Source organism: Lathyrus oleraceus, chromosome 5 (genome assembly GCF_024323335.1).
Source record: "Lathyrus oleraceus cultivar Zhongwan6 chromosome 5, CAAS_Psat_ZW6_1.0, whole genome shotgun sequence".
In the NCBI taxonomy this organism is placed as follows: Eukaryota; Viridiplantae; Streptophyta; class Magnoliopsida; order Fabales; family Fabaceae; genus Lathyrus; species Lathyrus oleraceus.
This window is the reverse complement of record NC_066583.1, coordinates 580,945,145-580,951,144: the sequence shown is the minus strand read 5'-3', so window position 1 is coordinate 580,951,144 and position 6,000 is coordinate 580,945,145.

The following is a 6,000-nucleotide window of genomic DNA, read 5'->3' as shown; positions in this document are numbered from 1 at the left end:
AGTTTGAATTATTTCATATGGAACATTTGAACTATTTCATACGGAACCTAGAGATTTTGTGGATTCCATGCAAACTAAATTCCTCTGTTTAATCAACAAACTACGAGACTTGGGTAAAACCTTTTCTAAAAAAGAATGTACTAACAAAATATTGAGATCCATGTGTAGCGAGTGGCAACCAAAAGTAACTTCTATAAAATAATAAAATGATCTTAGTACTTTGGACATTACAAAACTGTTTGGAAAGTTAGTCGAGCATGAGAATAAGCTGAAACGACTCACCGATATCGAAGTAAAATCAAAAAAGAAAGAGAAAGGTAAAGAAGAGAAATGAAATATTTCTTTGAAATCTTCAACTTCTAAAGTGAAGACTTTAAATGAAGAAAGTGACAACTCCGATGACTAAGTTTCCAAAAAGGAAGAAATGAGTTTATTTGTCAAATGCTGCAATGTATATCTTAAGAGAACCAAGCTCAAACATACCGACAAAGGTTTAGTGAATTTCAGAAATTCTCATCCACCCAATAATGATCATAATAAAGATGATGATAAGATCACATGTTATGATTATGGTAAATTGGGACACTACATAACCACTTGTCCAAATCTCACCAAAGGCTTTCTACAAGACGAAGGGAAAATCTTCCAAAGGTCGTAGAGCCTACATCGCATGAGAAGAAGAGGCTAAGAGATCCTCCTTTGATTCTTGCTCAAGTTCAGATGATGAGTGTGCTAACTTTTTCTTGATGGCATATAAGAAAGGTGGAACTTTGAAGGTATATAATTCCGACTCTGAACATGAGTATACTTATAGTGAATTTTTGAATGCGTTTAATGACATGTATGTTGATTCCACAAAAGAGTTTAAGAAAATTTCTCTCCAAACATAAATGATTTAAAAACTTTAAAAGGAGATAAATAATCTTAATTGCACTTTAGAATCTCTTAAGGAAGCACATACATCTCGTAGGGACGAGCGTTGTAATGTTTCAGATGATTTAGTCGAAAAGATAGAAGTTGTGGAATGTGTTGAATGTCCAATTTCAAAACATGAAATTGAAACTCTTAAGGTACAATTAACGCATGTTACCTCACTATCTAATGCTTGTTCTAGTTCTTCAGTGAAAGATGAAAGGTTTTTAATAAAAATACTCAAGCCACTAGAAGAAATAAAAGAAGTATTTCATCTAAATCTATTTGACATTATTGTAGAGATAAGATCACATTAGGCTTCTTTGTCATGTTAGGAAATTTCAAGTTCCCAATGGAATAATGACATGGCTTCCTAAGTGTACCCTAACTAACCCCAAAGGAAAGTTATGAACCTAGTTCTATCTATTGTGTTTTGTACAAGAGTGTCTAGGAATCCTAATGGGTTCTTAAGACAAGTAAAGGAATACATATTCAATCATATTTTTGATCATATTGTATTCTTTTTGTTGTATTAGTGTTTCTATTTGTTAACGTTACTTGTGCATAAAGTTTAGTCCTAGATCATCGTAATTGGTATGATGATTTCATTCTCTTATATCTTTGTGTAGTTTCAATTTATTTATATTAGTTGCATTTAATTGATTTTCATTTGTATTAGAAGAATCTATTCATGTTGCTTTTAATGAGTCCTTACCAAAAAGACGGGGAAAGGCATTTCTTCTGATATTTTAGGTTTGATAATGGATAAGTTGATCAACAAAGAAAGTTCCAAAGAGGATACTCTACCTTCCATAAAGGACTAGGACATTAAGGAATATAAATAGGAAATCTTACATGATGATGATAAACAAGGGACCTCAAACCGGCTACCTTAAAATTGGGAAATCACAAGAGATCATCAGTTGAATCAAATTTTGGGAGAAATCGAAAGGGGAGTTTGCAAACTGAAGCCATTGGTGTAAAAGTATGGTGTTTACTTCAAATGAGCTTATTGAAAAAGGTGAAAGAGGAGTGAATTTTTACATAATCAGGTATGGAGGTATAATCAGATCCTTACTCTATTTAACCGCAACTAGGCCTGAAATCATGTTTAATTTGTGCACGTGTGCTAGATATCAAACATCACCTAAGGATTCCCACTTTAAGATCATTAAACGAATTTTGATGTATATTAAATGAACCTCCAATCACGGTCTTTGGCATCCTAAGAGCAGTGCTTATAGCTTAATAGCAGGGCCGGTTATTTTCCTGTGCAAGTTGTGCAGTAGCACAGGACCTCACTTTTTGTGGGGCCTCAAATTAACTATTATTAGTGAATATAAAAAAATTAATAAATAAAAATATTTTTGTATCACATATAATAAATAAAATATTAAATGCAGAAAAATAGGATATTTGGAAACCAAATATTTTTTTCTCCTTTCTCACACGTTCTCACTTCTCTCTCCTCTCTTACGTTATTCTCTTCTCTCTTTCTCTGTTAGAGCTGTTTGAAACCAGAAAAAAAAATCTTATTTTTCCTTTTCAATCCTCTCTTTTATCAGGTTAGTTTATTCAATTAGTTACTTTCCATTTATTTTTATTGTGATTATTTGATTTTGAAGGTAGAAAAAATAGTAATTTTAGATTTATTTTAAATTTTAGGGTGAAATCCTGTTTTAGTTCCGGTATCAATATTGATTTTAGATTTTAGATTTTAGATTTTATGGTGGAAATGAGGGTAACTTGTGTTCTTTATAAAATTATAATATATAAATAAATAAAATTTTAGGGTGAAATGGGATACTAGTATACTGTATATACTACTCAGTAATATCAAAATTCAAAACAAGAATAATGTTGGTGTTGGTGACGATTTTTATACCTACTTTTTCTCGTAAGACCAAATTGCAATTTAGAATGTTTCAAAGCAAAATTAGTATGTATTAGTATTGATATTTTTTATGATTAATTTATAATTTATTTTCTTACTATTAATTTATAATTTGCTTTTAATTTATAATTTTTTTATGGTACTATATTAGAGAACAACACAACATAATAAAATATAGTTGAATATTAATTAAAGTCTTTTCTCCATGATTTAATTATTAATATTTTTTATGATTAATTTATAATTTCTTATATATATATATATATATATATATATATATATATATATATATATATATATATATATATATATATATATATATATATATATATATATATATATATATATATATATATATATATATATATATATATATATTTAGGCCCATTTTTAAAATTAGAACAGGGCCTCTGAATTAATTGGGTCGGCCCTACTTAATAGGCTATTCTAAATCCAATTTCACGGGATGCAAGTCGGATAGGAAGAGTACTCATGATACATGCCATATACTTGGAAGTTGTTTAGTTTCTTGGCATAGTAAAAAGCATCATATTGTTGCTCTTTCTATCGCTGAGGATGAATATGTAGCCTTCGGTAGTTATTGTACCCAAGTCTTATGGCTAAAGAAAAAATTATTGAACTATGATTTAAAACTTAGTTGCATTTAGATTAAGGTCGATAGTACTAGTGTTATAAGCCTTACTAAGAATCTGGTACTACATTCACAGACCAAACACATTGAGATCCAACACCTTTTCCTTAGAGATCATGTGGAAAAAGGGGATGCTGTTTTTGAGTATGTTGATTCTAAAAGTCATCTTGTTGGCCTTTTTACAAAAATGTTGTCTCAAAATACTTTCACAAGATTTGTAGGGAATTTGGAGTCTTAGGCTATTCATGGCTTAAATAGAAAGAGTATTTTGTTTAGTTTCATTTGCTATATATATATATATATATATATATATATATATATATATATATATATATATATATATATATATATATATATATATATATATATATATATATATATATATATATATATATATATATATATATATATATTGATTGCACTAACACTATTTTGTAGCAAATGAGATCTTTTACCAAATTATAATGGTATGTCTCTATATCCCTTGTATGGTTTACACCATTTTATGTACTTGCTCTAGAGTTATGCATTGGTTTGCTTATCTCCTCCATATCTTACTAATTCATATCTAATTTATGTGTTTGATTGTTCTTATTTGCATTTAAGTCTTTCAAATTCATGTTGTTAATATGTGCATTTGAGCTTTTGTATAGTTGTTCATGCATTATTTATGATTTTTAATGCATACCTTGACATACTAATTTTTGATCACTTAATCGTTAGCGGTTGAATGTTGGTGATGTATGTCTATTCACATTGTATTGCTTGTGACATGTTTATCTTTGTTTTTCAATATGAGATTATTGTTTTTGTATATGCTTCTTAGTTGTTTAGCTCATATGTTCATTGGAGTTATTTGTTGGTGGTCATTTACTTGGTTTTAGAGACATTTCGATCTATCTCTTTTTGATGTTGTCAAAGGGGGAGAAGTTGTAATGAGTCTAGAATTGTTTTATGCATTTTTTATGTTGTGAGTAGTTTGTGAGCAATGTTTCAGGGGGAGCATAAGCATTTTTCACGTTATACTCAAAGTCGATTCAATTCTAAGTGAAATCTTGTCAAGCATAAAAAAGGGGGAGATTGTATTTGCATGTCCATAATTCACTCAGGGGGAGCACTTATATCTGGTTATATTATTTCTTGTCTTATCGCTTTCATCTTTCATTTAATTTTGATTTGTTTAGTCTCCTTCATGATTTTACTTATCGGAATCAAGTTTCAAAAGATTCATTTTTAGCATGCATAAAGCTTTGGTTAGATTTAATCTCGATAATAATATTTTTGATCAATTTCATGAGTAAGTGGAATGAAAATATTTTTTGTTTTTGAAATGAGTTTGATTCAAAGTGAAATCTCAAAGTACCTTCAAAATCATGAAAATTTGAGATTTTACAAGTTTGATTTGAATCATAGTGTTTACACACATTTGATGATTTTGATCAAATTGGGCAGAAGCAAAACCTAGTCATTTGATTTTAATCAATTTTTTCACTTGACCTGAATCACTTTCCAAGTGGCTAATTATGTTTGATTTGATTCGATTAAACTTTGAACATGATTCGAATCATGCATTTTTTCAATATTTTCTCTTTCAGTGGTGTGGCATTTGATCCGAATCAATTTTTATACATGACTTGAGTCACGTGGCTCATGATTCAAATCACAATTTCCCTAATTTGAATCAACTAGAATATTTTCAAAGTTTTTTTATTCCTTTTATTCCACTTCACTTACTCATTTGATTCAAATCACAGGTTGCTCTTGATTCTAATCTAACATACTATTTCAATTATTTTTGTACTTAATCTCAAGCACATACAAAACCTTTTTTTGCTAACTTCTCACACAACATCTATCATTTTGATAATAATTTTTAGTGTGATTTTAGTGAGAAATCAATTTCCTCTGATTTGAGAGTTCAAAATCTTGCATCTTCAACTTCTTTTTGTTCTGATCATGATAACGGGATATTAGTAATTGGTTGAAGGAGACGCGTCCTTGAAACTAATATTTCTTGGTGATCTTATTGAGTTTTTCAGGTTGTTAGCACAATTGAGGTGATTGTCAATGGTGGTGACGAATTCCATTACAAAAAAGTAGGTTCTTCTCTCCATAATTGTCTTAGTAATGATTATATTGAAGGCTACAGATAAGGAGAAGTTCTTCTCAGATCTTCAAACAATTTTTCCGCTCAAGGAATTGGTAGGAATAAGGGGTTGATATCTACACACGAAGGCTTAAAGCAGAATTGGTGATATTGGAATAGTCAAGAAACGTAATTCAAGTAAAGATTGCGTTGAAGATTTTGGTAAGTGTGTTGTATACAAGTCAAGATTCAAATAGGAGATTTATTTTCTCAGTTGTATTATGGATCGATGATTGTATGAACACTTCGAAATGTTTGTCAAATAACAAGGAACTACGCAGGCTTCAATGGGAAACCATTGAAGAGTGCACGTACGAAAAGCGAGTACGAACGCCGAAGTGCTATAAATCCCGATGTCATCTCTCTCTCTCTCTCTCTCTCTCTCTCTCTCTTACT